General features: G+C 43.7%; 1 protein-coding gene across 1 annotated transcript in view; it reads left to right on the top strand.

Moving 5' to 3' along the window:
* Nucleotides 1–24,633, top strand: part of CYP2U1 (cytochrome P450 family 2 subfamily U member 1) — a 60,375-nt gene that overhangs the window by 1,145 nt on the left and 34,597 nt on the right. The gene's annotated exons all lie outside the window — the stretch shown is intronic.

Here is a 24,633-nt window from a genome sequence, read left to right as displayed (position 1 = left end):
CAGTTTTACACATCCATTTTTCCATGAAGCCTTTGATGTTATGGAGTCCAGGTCAGGAGACCCGTGCCCGCTGCGCTCATCATGGTCCATACACCAAACACAGATCTGTCAAACCTGCCTCAGTGCTGGGACTTGATCTCATTTAAGCTATTATTCCATTTTTTCACATGCATCTGATTGACAGCAGTGTTTTGGGTCAGTGTGTCTTTTTTTTACCATCAGTGATTTTATACAAAAAAATAGAAATAATTGTAAAGCTTCTCCCATTCATTGCAATGTTAATAATGAACGTCACGTGGGTGGCAATGTGTCCTGTCAGTGAGTTTCACCGATCCCTAGATCAAAAATGGACATGACAATGATTTCTCTTTTTTCGGATATATAGACTATAATAGGTTCATGTTCTATAGTGCTTCTCACTAAATTAGAATATCATCAAAAAGTTAATTTATTTCAGTTCTTCAATACAAAAAGTGAAACTCATATATTATATAGAGTCATTACAGAGTGATCTATTTCAAGTGTTTATTTCTATTAATGTTGATGATTATTGTTTACAGACAATGAAAACACAAAAGTCATTATCTCAGTAAATTAGAATAATTAACAAAAAACACCTGCTAAGGCTTCCAAAGTGTTTAAAAAGGTCCCTTAGTCTGTTTCAGTAGGCTCCACAATCATGGGGAAGACTACTGACTTGACAGATGTCCAGAAGGCAGTCATTGCCACACTCCACAAGGCAGGGCTGTGGAGTCAGTCAGTGTCCATTTTGGTGGATTCGGAGTCGGTATAAAATGGACCGACTCCAACTCCTAAAATATATAATAAATTGGGTACAGTAGTTCAATGCAGTTTGTAGGGAATATTTTTTCATAAGAATTTGGGACAGTTATGAAATGTCCTATAAATGTCTGTCCTATTCCTGATCTAAGGGTCTAGACTTTTAGCTGAGATGAATCTGTGCTACAGTAAATTTATCACTTAAACATGAGCCATGTATGAGGGAGTCGTGGAGTCAGTGTCATGGAAATTGAGGAGTCAGAGGTTTGGCTTACCGACTCCACAGCCCTGGTACAAGGAGGGTAAACCACAAAAGGTAATTTATTAAGAAGCTGGCTGTTCACAGAGTGCTGTATCCAAGCATATTAATGGAAAGTTGAGTGGAAGGAAAAAGTGTGGTAGAAAAATTGTTAAGAAAAGGCCATTCAAAAATTTGGGGGAGATTCACAAGGAGTGGACTGCTGCTGGAGTCATTGCTTCAAGAGCCGCCACACACAGATGTATCCAGGACATGGACTACAAGTGTCACATTCCTTGTGCCAAGCTACTCATGACCAATAGACAACGACAGAAGCATCTTACCTGGGCCAAGGAGAAAAAGACCTGGACTGTTGCTCAGTGGTGCAAGGTGTTGTTTTCACATGAAAGTAAATTTTGCATTTCATTTGGAAATCAAGGTCCCAGAGTCTGGAGGAAGAGTGGAGAGGCCACAATCCAAGCTGCTTGAGGTCTAGTGTGAAGTTTCCACAATCAGTGATGGTTTGGGGAGCCATGTCATCTGCTGGTGTAGGTCCACTGTGTTTTATCAAGACCAAAGTCAGCGCAGCCGTCTACCAGGAAATTTTAGAGCACTTCCTGCTTCCCTCTGCCGACAAGCTTTTTGGAGATGGAAATTTCATTCTCCAGCAGGACTTGGCACCTGTCCACACTGCCAAATGTACCAATACCTGGTTTACACACAACAGTATGTTGCTTGATTGGCCAGAAAACTCGCCTGACCTTAACCCTATAGAGAATCTATGGGGTAAAGTCAAGAGGAAGATGAGAGACACCAGACCCAACAATGCAGACGAGCTGAAGGCTGCTATCAAAGCAACCTGGGCTTCCATAACACCTCAGCAGTGCCACAGGCTGATCGCCTCCATGCCACGCCAATATTGATGCAGTAATTGATGCAAAAGGAGCCCCGACCAAGTATTGAGGGCATTTACTGAACATACATTTCAGATTTTAAAATCATTTTTCAAGCTGTTATAAAGTATTCTAATTTACTGAGATAATGACTTTTGTGTTTTCATTGGCTGTAAGCCATAATCATCAACATTAACAGAAATAAACACTTGAAATAGATCACTCTGTAATGACTCTATATACTATATGAGGTTCACTTTTTGTATTGAAGAACTGAAATAAATTAACATTTTGATGGTATTCTAATTTAGTGAGATGCACATGTACTTATTAGTACTTACTATGCCTGATGAAGAGACCTGAGTAGTCTGGAAAGTTTGCTGTTTATTACCATCTTTTCAGTTAGACATTAAAAGGCATCAACCACTGCGGAAAAGTCTTGTAATTTTCTTTTGCCATACCGGAAAAACACTGATGGCACCGGTACTGTTTTTTTCTCCTGTGCTGGTATTATACAGACGTGTGAATGGGACCTTATATAATGTAATTGTCATTTAAAAATGCCCTAAAGATAGCAGTGATATTGCTGGACTCGTCCTTTAGTTTTTGATCAGTAACTCTGCACCACGCAGTAGTAGTTCTGTGCGCTGATCAGTGTCCGCACTGTCACGGTGGTGTGCCTGCAATATACTGTATATTGCTTTACTGTTTATATAGCAGAACTGCTTCTCCAAAGTCCCCACTGTTGCAGTGTCCTCAGGAATTTTGGGGCGTTTAGGGTGCGTTCCCACGATCAGGATTTGCTGCTTGTTTATGCAGCGTCAATCCCGCAGCGTCCAGATGTTACAGCATAGAAATCCCGTGTTCACTGGTCGTCTCTCGGCACCTGTGGATCACCCGCAGACACGGACATGCAGCATGTCAATCTCTCTTGTGGGTACGCCTGTGGACTTTCCCCATAGACCTGACCTCTATGAGGAAAGTCTGCATGTGAAGAAAATAAATGCTTGTCCGCTCATTTGCATAATGAGGGCGGGAGTGGTGGGGATGTTCTGCAGCGTCGGGACCGCAGGGTCTCCTCATCGTGGGAACTTACCCTTAGAGTACTACACACCGCTTCTTTCTGTTGAGAACATCTGTTGGGGAAAGAAGAGTCACAAGGCCCCTGTATTCATGAGATGGATGGCTGATACTATGGTGGCAGGTCCGGGTGACATCAGTGTGTATGGGGAGAGTAGATGGGAGAATCAATTCACAGGACCCCGGTCTATCAGCTAGTCCAGTATTTTGCAATCCCCGGATGGGAGCCCTTCAGTACCCCGCTTACTTGCCATCTCCAGCTCCTGTTTTGATTTGCCCGGCTGGCCTGCTATCATACTGGTGTGACACACACATGACAACAATCCAAATAATCAAAAGAAGAGCCAGCGATGACAGCAAGTAGGTGGCAATATGGTCACCGTTTATTGACCTGGCTGCAGAACTAGGGTTCTGTCAATGGACCCTAAATGGAATCTGTCAACAGGTTTTTGGTATGTAATCTGAGGGCAGCATGATCTAGGGGCAGAGACCCTGATTCCAGGGATTTGTCACTTACTGGTCTGCTTCCTGCAGTTTTGATAAAAGCAGTGTTTTGTCTTCTGCAGATCTGGCATTTCTCTGAACGCTGACCTCTGTATTGTACCACTGATTGATTAGCAATTTTCTGTGTACACTGTGCATAGGCAGAAAACAGACAATTCGTGGTGGGGAAACATCTGATGAATATGGAGGCCTACATGCAGCAGGTTTACTAATTGATTGGCAGCTTTGAGTGTACATTGACACTGACAGAAAGCTGTAAATCAGTTTTGGGGGTTATACACAGGGCTGTGGAGTTGGAGCCCATTCTGGTAGAGTCGGGTATAAAATGGATCGACTCCGACTTCTAAAATATATAATAATTTGGGTACAGTAGTTCAATGCGGTTTGTGGGAAATATTTTTTCATAAGAATTTGGGAAAGTTATGAAATGTCCTATTCCTGATCTAAGGGTCTAGACTTTTAGCTGAGATGAATCTGTGCTACAGTAAATTCATCACTTAAACATGAGCCATGGATGAGGGAGTCGGAGTCGGTGTCATGGAAATTGTGAAGTCGGAGGTTTGGCTTACCGACTCCACAGCCCTGGTTATACAGGGCAGGACTACATAGCATGAGACACCTACTCCTCTAGTGATAATCTCCTGCTGATAAAACACAGATTTTATTTAAACAGCAATAAACAGACCAGTAAGTAATACATCACTGAAATGAGGGTCTCTGTCCCTACATCATGCTGCTTTCAGAATAAATATCAAAAACCTGCTGTCAAATTCCTTTTAACATACAGGGTGATCCAAAAGTAGGTGGACAGAAAATAATAACATTTATTTTGATTTATATATAAAATTATATTTACTAACACAAGCATAACATTGACAATTACATTTTATTCTGAACAATAATACAAAAGCCCTTACATTTTATCAACGCTGGTGCTCAAACTGTTTTCCATTACAATTTGCACAGCCTTGAAGTCTGCCTCTTACGCTTCAACAAACTTTTTTGCGCAAATCTCTTTGGGTATTAATTTCTTGAAATGCATCTCTTATGTAATTTTTCAAATCACTTACACTTTTTGGTTTTCGACTATAAACTTTGTCCTTGAGTACTCCCCAAAAGAAAAAATCCATTGGGGTCAAGTCTGGTGAACGTGCCGGCCAATCAAGTGGGCCTCTTCGGCCAATCCATTTATTAGGAAATGTTTCATCAAGATACTCGCGGACTACTCTTGAATAATGTGGAGGGGCCCCATCTTGTTGGAAATAAAGGTCATTTGAATTAGGCTGTTGCTGTAACTGGGGAACAACTTGATTCATTAGAATTTTGAGATACTTATCTCCTGTGACTATTCCATAACCTTCATAACCTTTTTACACTTTCTGTCCACCTACTTTTGGACCACCCTGTATGTGTATCGTGCGACTGAGACTGTGTAAGCCCTATTTACATGTATGGGGTGCGGATTGTTATCAGGTTTTCCATGATCTTCAGTGTGGTATCGGCGTTCTATGTGAAGTTTATGAACAGACCAGACATATTTTGTTGGGCGTGTTTCACTTCTAGTCTTTTGTTTCTGAGTAATCCTTCTGCCATTTCTCCTTTCTAACGATTCTTCCGTATCTTACCGCAGCTCCAATTACTTAATGTACTAGGAGACATTTAAGAAGAACAGTTTAGCTTAAAGTGAACCTGACAGCTGATCCATTCTGCCTGTGGTTCAGGCTGTATGATTTTATCCAGGTCTGTTGCTCCCTATGTACGCATGCAGGTAGAGATGTTTCCCATGCAGCTTGATATCCAGTGCCTCTTAAAGTGTATTTTTCTCTGAAACGCCGCAACGTTTCATTGTCAAACATACCTGGCTGAGACATGCCAGTGCCTGATACATGCTGCCATATCCACAGGCAGCATGTATCAGCTGTCAGGTTCCATTCAAGGTCCCTTTACACTGCATGATTATTGGCACTGAGAGTCCTTAAAGCACCACTCCAGTGTTTTTTTTTATTGCACCACTGGAGTGGTGCTTTAAATGTAATTTCCCTGCCCCCTATCTCACACTTTCCTGCCACCGCCTTCATTGTTTTCCAGAGTCGCTCCTGTCGGTCTCTGGTGAAAAGTGACTTGTCCGTGTTCCAGTGTTTCATGGAGCGGTGCGTTGGTCACTTTTCAATACAAGTCTAAGAGCTTCATTCTGGTCTCGTTCTGGCTGTCATAGACTTGCATTGAGAGCGTGTGATGTAACGTCTGACTTCCAGTCAGTCAAGCTGCGCTTACAAGATGGCGTCGCGGAACCGAAAAAACTATGAAGACGCTGGAGGGCGAGTATATGACCGGGGCCAGGGGGCTTACATTGAAAGCGCCACTCCTGCGCTGAAAAAAATAAAATAAAATTGCTGGAGTGGTGCTCTTGTTCCCGATAATCCTTCAGTGTAAACATGCTGCTGATCGCCATTAAACGCTTGTTCGTCGGGTGCAATGATCATTTGTGCTTCACATAATATCGTCGCTCATGGCAGCACATTGTCCTGTGTAAATAGGACTTTGGCAGTATGTGCACTAGGTCATCTATTACTGACCTCTTTGTGCGCATCTGAAGCCAGGTCGGCCTTTGTAAACAAGCTATTAATCGCTATCGGTGGTTTAACACCGTGCAGGGTAAACTGACTTATAGGCCACGGCCCCACTTTCAGTATTCGGTCAGTATTTTTTCTCTGGAGTGGGAGCCAAAACCAGGAGAGGAAACAATCTAAGAAAAGGTAGAATAGAAACAAGTCACCAATTCTGCATTTATCTCCCACTCCTGGTTTTGGCTCCTACACCTGAGAAAAAATACTGACCGAATACTGACCAAATACTGATAGTGGGGCCGTGGTCTTACACTCAAATAGACCAATCTTACAAAGTAAGTGACTGTGAATCAGTTCTTATCTTCCACATTTTATGTTCTGTCTGCAATAATTTCTATTGTATAAAAAAGAGATGATTGTCAGTTGTCATACTAAACCAATAGAATGTCTGTGAAGCGAGTTGGGTTCGACGATTAATCGATCACCCGGAATCCTGCAATCCATATGAGATATTCCACCCCCAGTGCAGCATTCTGTCCCTCTAGCAGCGGTCTCTGTTTTCTAGACCCTTAGAAAAGTGACAGAACATCCAGAGCTAATTGATATGTAAGGTCACATGATCTGTCAAAGACCCCATAAGAAGTAGATAGTTAACCAAAACTTGCGATTTCAACAAGCCCAGCCAACCATCTGATGTGTATGGGGGTCTCACGACTCTCCCCACCTAGTGATGTCAATAGAGAAAATGTTGAGGTCTTTGAAAATTCAATGGCTGATCCTTTTCTTTTCAGGAGAGTTCAGCTGCTTTAGGCTATGTGCCCACGATGCAGAAATGCTCCGGATTTTTCCTGAGCGTTTCTGCATCTCCCTGGCAGAAAAACGCATGCGGATTGTACATGCGGATTGTACATGCGTTTTTCCTGCCAGGGACATGAGGAAGTCAAGCGTTCTTCACATGCATTTCCGCATGCGGGTTGACAAGCGATTTTAGCATCACTTGGAAAGTGCTTGACAACTAGGTCACACTATATAAATCCATGCAAACGGCATAGATTTATATAGTGTGACCCGAGAGAATGGTTAAAAAATAAAAAATAAACCTATACTTACCCTCCGATGCCCCCTGCAGTCTTGCTGCGCTCCTCTGCTGGCTGCCGGCAGATCGCGGTACGCTGTACTGAAAGACCTGCCGTCACATGACTATGACGTCAGCGCAGGTCCTTCAGTCCTGCGCGATCTGCCGGCAAGCACAGAGAAGGAGTCCGGGGGCCGTCGGAAGGTGAATATAATCTTTATTTTTTATTTTATTCTTTTTTTTACAGCTTTTAATGGTACCTGGGTCCGGAGGAGAGTCTCCTGTCCTCCACACCTGGGTACCATCCGCACATTAGAATGCGCCAATTACGCAAGTACAGATGCAGTCTTGCAGAATTGGCGCGTTCTAATGCAAGTCAAGGAAATTCCGCAGCGTAAACGCTTGAAAAACGCATCGTGGGCACACAGCCTTAGGCTACGTTCCTATGATGAATATTTGGTGAGTTTTTGATGTTGTAGATTTTATGCACCTATTAAAGGGAATGTGTCAGCCCCCTGGGCGATATCAGACCTCTACTATGGGCTTACAGCGTATAGAAAAGTAAATCTGTACATACCTGTATGGCCCATAGTAGAGGTCTGATTGAAGAGAAAAGCGCTTTAATCAATTCTATTTTCCACAGGTTTGTCACTTTCCGGCACCTGCGCAATAGAAACCTGCAGCGCTGAGAACAGGGGAGGGGGGGGAATATGATAAGCATATAGGCGGGGATTTGGGGGAATAATAAGCACATAGGCAGGGATTGCTTGGTGTCCCCTGGAAGCCAAGCCTGTGGAAAATAGAATTGATTAAAGCGCTTTTCTCTTCAATCAGACCTCTACTATGGGACATACAGGTATGTACAGATTTACTTTTCTATACGCTGTACGGCCATAGTAGAGGTCTGATATCGCCCAGGGGGCTGACACATTCCCTTTAAGTTACGGTACTTGTGTTTTTTGCATGTGTTGTTATCCCATTTTTGACTCTGCATTTTTTGTTGTCTGTCTTTAGTATGTCATGTTTTAAATAAAGCTGCATTTTTGATACTTCTTGTTATTTGGCTTTGACAAAACTTTACTGATACTGTGATGTGGATTACATGCGTTTTTTGTGCATTCTTTACATGTGGATTTTCTGCATCTAATGCAAGTCTATGGGGAAAATCCACTCAAAACTCAGTGTACCCAGGAAATTGACTTGTGAATTTTAAAAACGCACTGGAGGTTAGTTTATGCTGAGTATTTAAAAAAAAAAAAAAAAGAAGAAAGAAGTGGGCATGAGATTTCTATAAATACCGTCCACTTTGCTGGAACTGTAAAGCCGTGTTCACACATTCACTATTTGGTCAGTATTTTATATCAGTATGTGTAAGCCAAAATCAGGAGTGGGTAAGAAATGCAGAAGTGGTGCATGTGTTTCTATAAGGATATGTTCACACTAGGCGTTTTTTCAGTTTTTTTTTTTCTGCAGCAAAATCTGATCTCTTGGCAGGAAATAAGCTGCGGCAAAAATACCGATTTCGATGTGTTTTTCAGGATCTCAGAGTTCAGCTTTGCTTCTACCACAGAAGCATGAACACAGGTCACCAATGGCAGTGCATTTACTGTACTTATTTTCACACTTTGGTCAATCATTGAGATGCTTAGGCATTGTTCAGTTTCACACCTTGGTCAGCCACAATTAGGATTAGTACAGTTTAATCAAATTAGTGCTTAATCAAATTAGTAATGAGTACAAAGTAAACATTGGCCGACCAAGGTGTGAGATTGAACAATACGTAGTCAGCCAATGCTTCCTTTGCACACATCACTAATTTAATTAAACTGTACTAATCTAAACTGCCATCTCAGATGACCAAGACAAGATGGTAAAATCACAAATATAATTTGTTTTACATACTGCTGTACTTGCTTTTTATCACTAAAAACGCAGCAAAACCTGATGGCTATGTTCACACTAGGCGTTTTGTCACCACCCTTTACTTTCAATGGGTGAAAAACGCTGAACAAACGCGGAAAGAAGTGACATGCTCTATTGTGCAAAAAAAAAACATGCAAAGCACAAAATACTGGTGACGCAAAAAACAATGTGTGTGCATGAGATTTCTGAAATATCATGGACTTTGCTGGTACTGTAAAACGCAGATGAAAATTTGCATGAAAAAACGCTGAAAAAACGCTAAGTGTGAACATGGCCTAATACTTTTCCTCTGATTGTTCCACTCCTGATTTTGGCTTACAAATAATGATATAAAATACTGACTGTGTGAATGCGACCAGAGATGCTCCGTTTTTTTAAGCAGTGAAACTCGCCAATAACTTATCGTGGGAACTTAAAGGGGAACTCGTCAGGTTGGATACTGATATTAACCTGCAGATATTAGGATAATTTGCAGGGTAATAGTGTTTGGAAGGTGGCCACTGCAGTACTAAGGTTGTGAGCTCACAATGAGTTTTTAGTGAGTTTTTTTACACTGCGTATTATTGAAAAAATGCAAGTAACCTATTTTATTTAATGGGTGCAAAAAAAAATCTGCAACATCAAAAGCTCATTGTGGGAACGTAGCCTAGCAGTTCCAACAAAGTGGATGGGATGTATAGAAATCTCATTCCCACTTCTTTTTTACTCAGTGTAAATTGACTTGTATGTCAGTTTCTCTAGCCGGTACGCTGACTTTTATCTATGGGACAGACTTACCCCATAGACTTGCATTAGATGTGGAAGATCCAAAGGTAAAAACGCACATGCATTTTTTTTTTTGTGAGTTTCCTCTGCACATGTAATCGACACGTGACTATATCAATAAGGTTTTGTCGAAACCGAATACCAGAAAGTATCAAAAACAAAGCGGCTTTATTTATATGACATGTCAAAAATGCAATGAAAAAACGCAAGTAAGCTAATTACATAATGGCTCCAGAAAATCTGCAACATCTAAAACTCACCAAAAGCAAGGTAATGGAGTGAAGCCCCAGTCTGCAGCATTTCATTCCAGTGGTCAGTAGGGATGTCGCTGTAGTAGAGAAATGGTCCAATACATGGTTAGTTAATAGGCACAGCAAAACTGCTGGACATACTGGTGCATTTGTGCTTTCATGCTTTATATCCCATCCTAAGGGGAAAAATGGAATTGTTGAATATTGCAGTCTAACTACATTTTTCAGTTCAGCATATACATTGTCTAGCATTTAAAGGTTTCCCCATCTCCCCCCCCAAAAAAAGGAATTCTGCATTGCTGTGTGCAATAAAGTGACCTCTATCCTGAATGCAGCCCTCAGTCGTTGACCACTGCCTGACCTCACTATGCAGGGTATAGCTGAAGTACTTGGCGGGATGCGATTAGTGGCAGTCAGTGCGGTACCTATATGGGTGATACAGCCTTACATACAGGAATGACCATCAGAAAGAGGTGTCACTGGCTTTTTGACTTTTGATATTACCTGTATTTGTATTTATCATCCTTTACATACTCTATATGTACAGTTTTCAGATAGAAAAATTAAAAAAGGCATACCTCTTGGAAGAAGAGGAAGGAAAAATGCATAGAAAGGAAAGTTTACCTGCATCATTAAAGGGAACCTGACAGCTGACACTTGCTGCTTGATCCACAGGCAGCATGTACCAGCCACTGGCTGTTCTACCTCAACCATATACAGGAGCATCTCACAAAATTAGAATATCACCAAAAAGTTAATTTATTTCAGTTCTTCAATCCAAAATGTGAAACTCCTATATTATATTGAGTCATTACAGAGTGATCTATTTCACGTGTTTATTTCTGTTAATGTTGATGATTATGGCTAAGGCTGTGTGCCCACTATGCGTTTTTTAAGCATTTCCGCAGTGGCAATTCCACTTCAGAAACGCTTAAACGCTTGGTAGATGGTCTGCCATGTTCCCCAATGATAATCCGCATGTCCTGAGCATATACTGTGGAAATTTCCGCTGCGGAAAAATCCGCAGCACTACCAATTATTTTGCGTAATCGCAGCGTTTTCGCCGCCATTGACTTGCATTGGAACGCTTAATATCCGCATCACTACACATACAAATGCGGATGTTAAGTGATTCAATGTGCGGATGGTACCCGGGTCTGGAGAAGAGGAGACTCTCCTCCAGACCCGAGTACCATAGTACCTGTAAAAAAAAAAGAATTAAAATAAAAAATATACATTATACTCACCTTCTGATGACCCCCGGTCTCCATAGTGATGCGTCCGGTCTTCCCGGCAGCTCGCGATGGTCTAAAAGAACCTGCCATGATGTCATTTAGTCATGTGACCGCTGACGTCGGCGGTCGCGTGACCCGTCACATGACTAAATGACGTCATGGCAGGTCATTTTACACAACCGCAAGACACCGGGAAGACCGGACGCATCGGATAAGGAGACCGGGAGCCATTGGAAGGTGAGTATAATGGTTTTTTTTTGTTTTTTTTTTACCATTTTCATTCTTTTTTTTTTAACTAACTTGGTCACACTATATACAGTTATATGAAAAAGTTTGGGCACCCCTATTAATCTTAAGCTTAATGTTTTATAAAAATTGGTGTTTTTGCAACAGCTATTTCAGTTTGATATATGTAATAACTGTTGGACACAGTAATGTTTCTGCCTTGAAATGAGGTTTATTGTACTAACAGAAAATGTATAATCTGCATTCAAACAAAATTTGACAGGTGCATAAGTATGGGCACCCTTATCATTTTCTTGTTTTAAATACTCCTACCTACTTTTTACTGACTTACTAAAGCACTTTTTTTGGTTTTGTAACCTCATTGAGCTTTGAACTTCATAGCCAGGTGTATGCAATCATGAGAAAAGCTACTTAAAGTGGCCACTTGCAAGTTGTTCTCCTGTTTGAATCTCCTCTGAAGAGTGGCATCATGGGCTCCTCAAAACAACTGTCAAATGATCTGAAAACAAAGATTATTCAACATAGTTGTTCAGGGGAAGGATACAAAAAGCTGTCTCAGAGATTTAACCTGTCAGTTTCCACTGTGAGGAACATAGTAAGGAAATGGAAGAACACAGGGACAGTTCTTGTTAAGGCCAGAAGTGGCAGGCCAAGAAAAACATCAGAAAGGCAGAGAAGAAGAATGGTGAGATCAGTCAAGGACAATCCTCAGACCACCTCCAGAGAGCTGCAGCATCAACTTGCTGCAGATGGTGTCACTGTGCATCGGTCAACTATACAACGCACTTTGCACAAGGAGAAGCTGTATGGGAGAGTGATGCAAAAGAAGCCGTTTCTGCAAGCTTGCCACAAACAGAGTCGGCTGAGGTATGCAAAAGCACATTTGGAGAAGCCAATTTCTTTTTGGAAGAAGGTCCTGTGGACTGATGAAACGAAGATTGAGTTGTTTGGTCATACAAAAAGGCGTTATGCATGGTGGCAAAAAAACACAGCATTCCAAGAAAAACACTTGCTACCCACAGTAAAATTTGGTGGAGGTTCCATCATGCTTTGGGGCTGTGTGGCCAATGCCGGCACCGGGAATCTTGTTAAAGTTGAGGGACGCATGGATTCCACTCAGTATCAGCAGATTCTTGAAAATAATGTTCAAGAATCAGTGATAAAGTTGAAGTTACGCAGGGGATGGATCTTTCAGCAAGACAATGATCCAAAACACAGCTCCAAATCTACTCAGGCATTCATGCAGAGGAACAATTACAATGTTCTGGAATGGCCATCCCAGTCCCCAGACCTGAATATCATTGAACATCTGTGGGATCATTTGAAGAGGGCTGTCCATGCTCGGCGACCATCAAACTTAACTGAACTGGAATTGTTTTGTAAAGAGGAATGGTCAAAAATACCTTCATCCAGGATCCAAGAACTCATTAAAAGCTACAGGAAGTGACTAGAGGCTGTTATTTTTGCAAAAGGAGGATCTACTAAATATTAATGTCACTTTTCTGGTGAGGTGCCCATACTTATGCACCTGTCAAATTTTGTTTGATTGCAGATTGCACATTTTCTGTTAGTACAATAAACCTCATTTCAAGGCAGAAACATTACTGTGTCCAACAGTTATTACATATATCAAACTGAAATAGCTGTTGCAAAAACACCAATTTTTATAAAACAATAAGCTTAAGATTAATAGGGGTGCCCAAACTTTTTCATATAACTGTAAAATCCATGCCGGTTGCATGGGTTTATATTGTGTGACCAAGTTGTCAAGCACTTTCCAAGTGATGTTAAAATCGCTTTGGAAAGCGCTTGACAACATGAATGCGAAATCGCATGTTCAAAATGTTTCACTTACGCTTGTCCCTGGCAAGAAAAACACATGTACAATCCGCATGCGTTTTTTGTGCCACGGAGATGCAGAAACGCTCAGGAAAAATCCGGAGCGTTTCTGCATCGTGGGCACTTAGCCTTACAGCCAATGAAAACACAAGGCTACCTCTCGCTCTGATAGGCTACGATCAGACGACTGTAGATTCTCAAATCTGCCGATTATGCCAATTACACTCTGATCTGAATTTGATCCGAGTGTCCGCATAATATGATCCGATTCTCTTGGTTGAGAGAACCATAGAACACTGAGGAGAAGATGGAGAACAAAATTTCTCCATCTTCTCCATTCTATGAGTCCGTGGAAATCAGACGGACTGTCATCCGAGTGCAGTCTGATGTTTTCCCCTCATCCGTAGAATTACTGTAAGGCTATGTGCCCACGTTGCATTTATGAAGCAGAAAATTTCTGCTGCATAAATGCAAGTCCTCTCCCGGAAAAACGCATGCGGAATTCCGCACGCGTTTATCGCGCATTTTTCGCGCGTTTATCACGCGTTTTCCACATGCGGAATTGCCTTGCGTTTTTTATGCATTGGACAAAGGCAATTCCGCTTGCGGAAACGCAAAATTAAATGACATGCTGCGGATTTTTGAACGCGGCATAAACGCTGCGGAAAAATCCGCAGCATGTGCATAGAAGTTGCGGAAACCCATTGGGGATCATGGGGTGCGGGTTACCAAGCATTTTACAAGCGTTTCCGCTGCGGAAATTCCGCATCAAAAACGCTTGTAAAACGCTACGTGGGCACATAGCCTATATGGGTGAGTGGCATCCTATCTAAGGCTGAGTTCACACGATGCGTTTTTCATGCGTTTCCGCGGCGTTTTTGCAGTTGCGTAAACGCATTAAAAACGCATGGTAGAAGGGCAGCAATGTTCCCCAATTGAAATCCGCATGTGCTGTGCCCATGATGCGGATTTTTCCACAGCGTAAACGCTGCGCTCAAAAATCCACAGCATGTCAATTAATTTTGCGGAAACGCTGCTCTTTTGCCGCCATTGACTTGCATTAGACCGCATGGAATCCGCATCACTGTATATGTTGATGCGCTTTTCATGCGGATGGTACCCGGGTGTGGATGAGAGGACTCTCATCCAGACCCAGGTACCATTCAAAAAAAAAAAGAATAAAATAAAAAATATATATATTCTCACCTTCTGACGGCCCGTGCAGCGCTCCTGCTTGGTTCCCGGCACTTCGGGGTTAAATGAAGAAGGACCTTCGCTGACGTCAGAGTCATGTGACGGGTCACGTGACGCTGACGTCGGAAGGTACTAAAGTCTTCACTGCCGGCAGCCGGGACCGAGCGAAGCAGGACACCGGGGGCCATCAGAGGGTAAAGTATATATTTATTTTTTATTTTTTGACATTCACACACTATATAAATCCATGCCGGCTGCATGGATTTATATAGTGTAAAGTTGACAAGCACTTTCCAAGTGATGCTAAAATCGCTTGGGAAGCGCTTGTCAACCCGCATGCGGAAATGAAAGTGAAGAACGCTTCACATCCGCATGTCCCTGGCAGGAAACCGCATGTACAATCCGCATGTGTTTTTTCCTGCCAGAGAGATGCAGAAACGCTCAGGAAAAAATCCTGAGCATTTCTACATCGTGTGCACATACCCTAAAAGTTAAAATCACAGCACAGCTGTCTGTGAAAAAAAATCATCTGTCATAAGCAGTACCCCATTGAATAACATTGGTCTGAGTGCTATCTGATAAAACATCACATAGCACTCATCCGATGTATACGCTGGTGCGACCCTGCCCTTATACTTTTTTTCTGATTCTTCAACTCCTGGTTTTGACTTACAAATACCAATGGCCTTAGGGTACGTTAAGTATTTGGTGCAGAAATTTAAGCACCATTTTTGAATCTCTTGGCAGGAAAAACACAGTGTAAAAGATACTTTTTTTTGCCCCTTTTTTTTTATGCTTTTTTTTTTTTTTTCTTACATGCGTTTTTGTTGCATATTTTTCCTCACTCACTAGTACAGGTGAAATCTGGAGCAAAAACTCTAAAGGAATTGACATGCTGCAGATTTAAATCTGCACCAGCGCTGTAAGTGAAAAATAAGCAACGTTTATCATTCACTTTTCTGGCATCAGAAAACCCTACAGGTTTTGTGACAAATATGTGCAGAAAAAAACGCAATAAAAAGGAACAAAACCTACAACGTGTACACAGTCCCTTACAGACATACTCTGAAAATGTATCAATCGCTTCTTTTTGCTGTTGCAAACTTCAGAGTGGTGTTTTGAGAGGTCGGTACAATTCTCAGCACCGGACCCCACCGATCAGCAGCGCTTTGCAGCCTCTAGAATATATCTATATAAAAATATCTATCATATATGAACTTATGAAATGATTAGACTTGAAAGTGGATCTGTTTTAGTGAGGACTTGTATTTTCTATAACCCTGAAATATGGTGTCTTAGAATTTTGTGTTCCGTTCTTGTGTTATTCCTACTATAAATTTTTTGAATGAGTGGACAATTAGGTGTTACCATTCCCCTTCACCCTACAGTCTTACATGATCAGTACTGATTGGACAGTGTTGAGCTGTGTAGGGACCCCCCACAACTGTTAATGACCAGTGACTAATTCATTCGTATATTTTTAAGAGGAATAACAGAAAAATGGCAAAACTTGAAGGTAAAAGAAAAGAAGCTCCAGAATTGTTATATTATGGGGAATAAAAATATTTACTAACAACAGTCATGTCATAAAGTTCTGACAGACAGCTCCTCTAAACAACAATGCAGATAAAGGGTAATTACATGGGTCACTAGCTGCAAATCAGCTGCAGTCCCCATAGAAGAAAAATGATTATGACACTTAGGCCTGTTTCACACATCCATATATTTCTGGTACTGGAAAAAACGGTACCTGAGATATCCGTGTCCCGTGTGTCCGTGTGTGTCACATGTGTGGCAACAGTGTGCCGCATCAGGATCACATGGATCTGCGCCTGGGAATCAGCTCTATATTTAGCGCTGTTCCCAAGCGCCGGTGCTGAATGCTGCCCTCCTCATGCGATCAGCTCCAGAGGAGACAATGATGAGGGTAGTAGTAGTCTGCTCCCGCAGTGTCCCCACCTGTAAAAATAAGAATACAATAATAAAATCCATATACACACCTGTCTGGAGATGTTCCCCTCTGTAATCTTCTGACTGCTGACGCCGAGGAGTCTGCGAGAATGAGCCGCTCCAGCTGTGCTAAGGAGTGGTGTCCTGTCACTCACTGAGTGCTGCTCCGCAGCAGCTCATTCTCCCTGGCTCCTCTGTGTCAGCGGTCAGAGGATTACAGCGGTGGACATCTCCGGACAGGTGAGTATAAGGATTTTATTAATTTACTCTTATTTTTACACAGGGACACTTAAGGAGCAGACTACTACTACCCTCATCATTGTCCCTGCTGGTGCTGATTGCAGCGCTGGCAGGGAACCATGATGAGGGCAGTGTTCAGCACCCGGCGCTTGGGAACAGCGCTAACTGTACACTGATTCTCAGGCACCGGTACGTGACACACGAATGACACACGGATGTCATCTGTGTGGGACATTTTGCGGACCCTGCATCCGCAAAAAAACGGACAGTGTGACATCCATTTCTGTTTTTTATGTAATTTTTAACCTTTTTAAATGTATGTGATGTACTGTTTGTTATTTAATAAGCTGATGTTTTATCTAAGTGTCACATGGTCTGTCAGTATATACAGTACTGACCAAAAGTTTGGACACACCTCATTTAAAGATTTTTCTGTATTTTCATGACTATGAAAATTGTACATTCACACTGAAGGCATCAAAACTATGAATTAACATATGTGGAATTATATACTTAACAAAAAAGTGTGAAACAACTGAAAATATGTCTTATATTCTAGGTTCTTCAAAGTAGCCACCTTTTGCTTTCATGACTGCTTTGCATACTCTTGGCATTCTCTTGATGAGCTTCAAGAGGTAGTCACCGGAAATGGTCTTCCAACAATCTTGAAGGAGTTCCCAGAGATGCTTAGCACTTGTTGGCTCTTTTGCCTTCACTCTGCGGTCCAGCTCACCCCAAACCATCTCAATTGGGTTCAGGTCTGGTGACTGTGGAGGCCAGGTCATCTGGCGTAGCACCCCATCACTCTCCTTGTCGGTCTAATAGCCTTTACACAGCCTGGAGGTGTGTTTGGGGTCATTGTCCTGTTGAAAAATAAATGATGGTCCAACTAAATGCAAACCGGATGGAATAGCATGCCGCTGCAAGATGCTGTGGTAGCCATGCTGGTTCAGTATGCCTTCAATTTTGAATAAATGTCCAACAGTGTCACCAGCAAAGCACTCCCACACCATCACACCCCCTCCTCCATGCTTCACGGTGGGAACCAGGCATGTAGAGTCCATCCGTTCACCTTTTCTGCGTTGCACAAAGACACGGTGGTTGGAACCAAAGATCTCAAATTTGGACTCATCAGACCAAAGCACAGATTTCCACTGGTCTAATGTCCATTCCTTGTGTTCTTTAGCCCAAACAAGTCTCTTCTGCTTGTTGCCTGTCCTTAGCAGTGGTTTCCTAGCAGCTATTTTACCATGAAGGCCTGCTGCACAAAGTCTCCTCTTAACAGTTGTTGAAGAGATGTGTCTGCTGCTAGAACTCTGTGTGGCATTGACCTGGTCTATAATCTGAGCTGCTGTTAACCTGCGATCTCTGAGGCTGGTGACTCGAATAAACTTATCCTCAGAAGCAGAGGTGACTCTTGGTCTTCCTTTCCTGGGGCTGTCCTCATGTGAGCCAGTTTCTTTGTAGCGCTTGATGGTTTTTGCAACTGCACTTGGGGACACTTTCAAAGTTTGGCCAATTTTTCGGACTGACTGACCTTCATTTATTAAAGTAATGATGGCCACTCATTTTTCTTTACTTATCTGCTTTTTTATTTCCATAATACAAATTCTAACAGTCTATGCAGTAGGACTATCAGCTGTGTATCCACCAGACTTCTGCACAACACAATTGATGGTCCCAACCTCATTTATAAGGCAAGAAATCCCACTAATTAAACCTGACAGGGCACACCTGTGAAGTGAAAACCATTTCCGGTGACTACCTCTTGAAGCTCATCAAGAGAATGCCAAGAGTGTGCAAAGCAGTCATCAAAGCAAAAGGTGGCTACTTTGAAGAACCTAGAATATAAGACATATTTTCAGTTGTTTCACACTTTTTTGTTAAGTATATAATTCAACATGTATTAATTCATAGTGCATTCAGTGTGAATGTACAATTTTCATAGTCATGAAAATACAGAAAAATCTTTAAATGAGAAGGTGTGTCCAAACTTTTGGTCTGTACTGTACATATTCTATCTGAAAGGCCACAGAGGTTGCAACACCATTAAGCAAGAGGCACCACTAACCAAACACCAAGGAGATCTAGAAAACAAGTCAGGGACACAGTTGTTGAGAAGTACAAGTCCGGGTTGGGTTATAAAAAACAAAAAAAAAAACAAACCCAATCTCTGATGATTCCCCGGTGCGTCATCAAATGGAAAGAACATGGTACCACAACAAACCTGCCAAGAGAGGGCCACCAACCAAAACTCTCAACCCGGGCAAGGAGGGCATTAATCAGAGAGGCAGCAGAGACTAAAGGTAAAGGATCTACAGCGTTCCCAATCAGAGACGGGAGTATCTGTTCATACTACCTCAATAATAAGCCGTACACTCCATAGAGGTGGCCTAGAGTGGGCAGAAAAAGCCTTTACTTTCAAAAATTGTAAGACTCGTTTTTGAGTTTGCCAAAAGACGTGGGAGACTCCACAAATATATGGAGGAAGGTGCTGTGGTCAGATAAGACGAAATTTAACTTTTTGGCCATCGAGGCAAATGCTATGTCTGGTGCCAAACCAACACAACTCATCAACCCAAGAACTCCATCCCCACAGTGAAACATGGTAGTGGCAGCATCTTGCTGTGGTAATGTTTTTTGGCAGCAGGGACAGGTAAAATGGTCCGAGTCGAGAGGAAGATGGTTGGTGTAAAATACAGGGATATTCTTGAGCAAAAACATTTTCAGTCTGTCAGTGATTTGAGACTGGGATGGAGTTTCACATTCCAACAAGACAATGACGCAAAGCATATTGCTAAAGCAGCACTTGAGTGGTTTAAGGGGAAGCGTGATAATGTTTTGGAGTGGCCTAGTCAGAACCGAAACCTTAATCCAATTGAGAATCTGTGGTTAAACTTGAAGATTGCTGTTCACCAGAGGAAGCCATCTAACTTGTAAGAGCTGGAGCAGTTTTGCCTTGAGGAATGGGCAAAAATCTCAGTGGAAAGCTTGCACCTGTAATTGCCACAAAAGGAGGCTCTAGAAAGTACTGACTTTAGATGGGTGAATAGTTATCCACACTGAAATTTTCAGTTATTTAATCCTATTTGTTGTTTGCTTCACAAGAGAAGAAAACCAAATGTTCACAGTTGTAGGCATGTTCTTTACATGAACTAATGCAAACCTAGCAAACACACAATAATGCCAAGGGGGTGAATACTTTCGCAAGCCACTGTAGTTGTGCATTTTTTTAATATCATATACAATGAAGGACTTTGGTGATGTATCCCACTATATGCCTATACAGTGGGATATTTTGCAAATTTCCATCAGACGTATGGGTATTCAGGTTTTTCCGGGGAATAATAAGAAGAGGTTCAGCCGTGATGTGAACAGAGTCTTAGATGTGTTTGATCATGTTTAGAGATGAGCGAACCCGAACTGTGATGTTCGGGGTTTGTACCGGACACCTGGCGTCTGGTGCCGAACTCCGAACACTGATTTTTTTTTCCGGAATTCCGTTGTACTGTTCTGGTTCGGACGCTGAATAAAATTTGTTTAAAAGGCTGCCGCACAGCCATTTAGGCTGAGGGCACTTCTGGAGCCATGATGCAGATTGACCTAATAAAGTCTGGTGCAGAGTACCTGTAATACAGCCTGGTGCAGAGTACTCATAATACAGCCTGGTGCAGAGTACTCGTAATACAGCCTGGTGCAGAGTACTCGTAATACAGCCTGGTGCGCAGTACCCGTAATACCGCCTGGTGCGCAGTACCCGTAATACCGCCTGGTGCGCAGTACCCGTAATACAGCCTGGTGCGCAGTACCCGTAATACAGCCTGGTGCGCAGTACCCGTAATACTGCCTGGTGCGCAGTACCCGTAATACTGCCTGGTACGCAGTACCCGTAATACTGCCTGGTGCGCAGTACCTGTAATACTGCCTGGTGCGCAGTACCCGTAATAGAGCCTGGTGCAGAGTACCCGTAATAAGCCTGGTGCACATTGATCTAATACAGCCTGGTGCAGAGTACCCTTAATAAGCCTGGTGCACAGTGACCAAATACAGCCTGGTGCACAGTGACCTAATGCAGCCTGGTGCACATTGATCTAATACAGCCTGGTGCAGAGTCCTCGTAATACAGCCTGGTGCAGAGTACCTGTAATACAGCCTGGTGCAGAGTACCTGTAATAGGTGCAGAGTCCGCGTAATACAGCCTGGTGCAGAGTCCGCGTAATATAGCCTGGTGCAGAGTACCCGTAATACAGCCTGGTGCACAGTGACCTAATACAGCCTGGGTCTCAGTGACCTAATACAGCCTGGTGCAGAGTATCTTAATACAGCCGGGTGCAGAGTATCCTAATACAGTCGGGCGCACAGTGACCTAATACAGCCGGGTGCACAGTGACCTAACAAAGCCTGGTGCACATTGATCTAATACAGCCTGGTGCAGAGTACCCGTAATACAGCCTGGTGCAGAGTACCCGTAATACAGCCTGGTGCAGAGTACCCGTAATACAGCCTGGTGCAGAGTACCCGTAATACAGCCTGGTGCAGAGTACCCGTAATACAGCCTGGTGCAGAGTACCCGTAATACAGCCTGGTGCAGAGTACTCGTAATACAGCCTGGTGCAGAGTACTTGTAATACAGCCTGGTGCAGAGTACCCGTAATACATCCTGGTGCAGAGTACTCGTAATACAGCCTGGTGCAGAGTACTCGTAATACAGCCTGGTGCAGAGTACTCGTAATACAGCCTGGTGCAGAGTACTCGTAATACAGCCTGGTGCAGAGTACTCGTAATACAGCCTGGTGCAGAGTACTCGTAATACAGCCTGGTGCAGAGTACTCGTAATACAGCCTGGTGCAGAGTACTCGTAATACAGCCTGGTGCAGAGTACTCGTAATACAGCCTGGTGCAGAGTACTCGTAATACAGCCTGGTGCAGAGTACTCGTAATACAGCCTGGTGCAGAGTACTCGTAATACAGCCTGGTGCACAGTGGCCTAATACAGCCTGGTGCACAGTGGCCTAATACAGCCTGGTGCACAGTGACCTAATACAGCCGGGTGCACAGTGACCTAACAAAGCCTGGTGCACATTGATCTAATACAGCCTGGTGCAGAGTACCCTTAATAGGTGCAGAGTATCTTTATACAGCCTGGTGCACAGTACCCGTAATACAGCCTGGTGCAGAGTACCCCTAATACAGCCTTGTGCAGAGTATCCTAATACAGCCCGGCGCACAGTGACCTAATACAGCCGGGTGCACAGTGACCTAACAAAGCCTGGTGCACATTGATCTAATACAGCCTGGTGCAGAGTACCCTTAATAGGTGCAGAGTACCCGTAATACAGCCTGGTGCAGAGTACCCGTAATACAGCCTGGTGCAGAGTACCCGTAATACAGCCTGGTGCAGAGTACCCGTAATACAGCCTGGTGCAGAGTACCCGTAATACAGCCTGGTGCAGAGTACCCGTAATACATCCTGGTGCAGAGTACCCGTAATACAGCCTGGTGCAGAGTACCCGTAATACAGCCTGGTGCAGAGTACTTGTAATACAGCCTGGTGCAGAGTACCCGTAATACATCCTGGTGCAGAGTACTCGTAATACAGCCTGGTGCAGAGTACTCGTAATACAGCCTGGTGCAGAGTACTCGTAATACAGCCTGGTGCAGAGTACTCGTAATACAGCCTGGTGCAGAGTACTCGTAATACAGCCTGGTGCAGAGTACTCGTAATACAGCCTGGTGCAGAGTACTCGTAATACAGCCTGGTGCAGAGTACTCGTAATACAGCCTGGTGCAGAGTACTCGTAATACAGCCTGGTGCACAGTGGCCTAATACAGCCTGGTGCACAGTGGCCTAATACAGCCGGGTGCACAGTGACCTAACAAAGCCTGGTGCACATTGATCTAATACAGCCTGGTGCAGAGTACCCTTAATAGGTGCAGAGTATCTTTATACAGCCTGGTGCACAGTACCCGTAATACAGCCTGGTGCAGAGTACCCCTAATACAGCCTTGTGCAGAGTATCCTAATACAGCCCGGCGCACAGTGACCTAATACAGCCGGGTGCACAGTGACCTAACAAAGCCTGGTGCACATTGATCTAATACAGCCTGGTGCAGAGTACCCTTAATAGGTGCAGAGTACCCGTAATACAGCCTGGTGCAGAGTACCCGTAATACAGCCTGGTGCAGAGTACCCGTAATACAGCCTGGTGCAGAGTACCCGTAATACAGCCTGGTGCAGAGTACCCGTAATACAGCCTGGTGCAGAGTACCCGTAATACAGCCTGGTGCAGAGTACTCGTAATACAGCCTGGTGCAGAGTACTCTTAATACAGCCTGGTGCAGAGTACTCTTAATACAGCCTGGTGCAGAGTACTCGTAATACAGCCTGGTGCAGAGTACTCGTAATACAGCCGGTTGCAGAGTATCTTAATACAGCCGGGTGCACAGTGGCCTAATACAGCCGGGTGCAGAGTACCCATAATACCATAATACAGCCGGGTGCAGAGTACCCATAATACAGCCGGGTGCACAGTGACCTAATACAGCCGGGTGCACAGTACCCATAATACAGCCGGGTGCACAGTGACCTAATACAGCCTGGTGCAGAGTACCCATAATACAGCCGGGTGCACAGAGACCTAATACAGCCTGGTGCAGAGTGGCCTAATACAGCCTGGTGCAGGAGAGCATCAAATGGGGGATGTGGCCGTGTTGCTGCTGGTGGTGTAGCTGCTGCAGGGAGAGGCCGTGGTCATTCTGTGCCTGCTATGCTCCCAAATGAAACACCTTTCTCTAGTGCATGCAGGCTCAGGACATTCTACGCAATTTCCAGAACATGTTGAGGCGGTTTAAGGCTATGTGCCCACGATGCAGAAATGAAGCAGAAAATTTCTGCAGCATTTCTGCATCTCCCTGGCAGAAAAAAACGCATGCAGATTGTGCATGCGTTTTTCCTGCAGAATACATGCGGATCCACATGCGGGTTCACATGCGTTTCCGCATGCAGATTGACAAGCACTTTCCAGGCGATAGCATCACTTGGAAAGTGCTTGACAACTAGGTCACACTGTATAAATCCATGCAAACAGCTGGTGGCATTCAGAGAGAAGACGCCGGACAGGTGAGTATAAATGGTACCCAGGTCTGGATGAGAGTCTCCTCTCCTCCAGAACTGGGTACCATCCGCACATAGAGACGCATAGAAGCTGCTTGTAAAAATGTACAGTCGCGGTTTCTATGCGTCTCAATGCAAGTCAATGGCGGGAGTTCCGCTGCACTTCCGCAAAATTAAATGACATGGTGCGGATTTTTGTACGCAGCATAAACGCTGCGGAAAAATCCGCAGCATGTGCATAGAACATGCGGAATCCCCTTGGGGACCATGGGGTGCGGATTACCTAGCGTTTTACAAGCGTTTCCGCTGCGGAAATTCCGCAGCATAAACGCTTGGAAAACGCTACGTGGGCACACAGCCTTAGATTGGACGTCTGAGAGTGCCTCCAGTTCCTTCGCATTGTTTTCCACCTGGTCCACTGCTGAAATGACTCCGTGGCTGGGGTTCCGCGGGCCATCCACCTGACCCTGCCCCACAAGTGGAAGAGACTGAGTCCACTGATGCCCTGTCTTGTTCAGTTTGATGATGAGTATGTGGCAGGGCCAGTACCCGCGGTCAGTGGACCACCGCAGCACATCTCTGATCCTGATGATGAAACACAGGAGCCAACTGTTGCGTCTTTCTGCAGTGTGCAGACCGGCAAGGAGAGCAGTGGTGAGGAGTATGTGGAGGATGATGCGGTGGGTGATGAGGTCCTAGACCTAGAGTGAAGGCCACCTTCTCCTCCGCCTCTTCCACC

Source organism: Phyllobates terribilis, unplaced genomic scaffold (assembly GCF_046119375.1).
Source record: "Phyllobates terribilis strain yellow unplaced genomic scaffold, ASM4611937v1 Scaffold_1__5_contigs__length_1240528914, whole genome shotgun sequence".
Taxonomy (NCBI): domain Eukaryota; kingdom Metazoa; phylum Chordata; class Amphibia; order Anura; family Dendrobatidae; genus Phyllobates; species Phyllobates terribilis.
The sequence above is the reverse complement of the archived record's forward strand: the minus strand, read 5'-3'. Positions and strand labels throughout refer to the sequence as shown.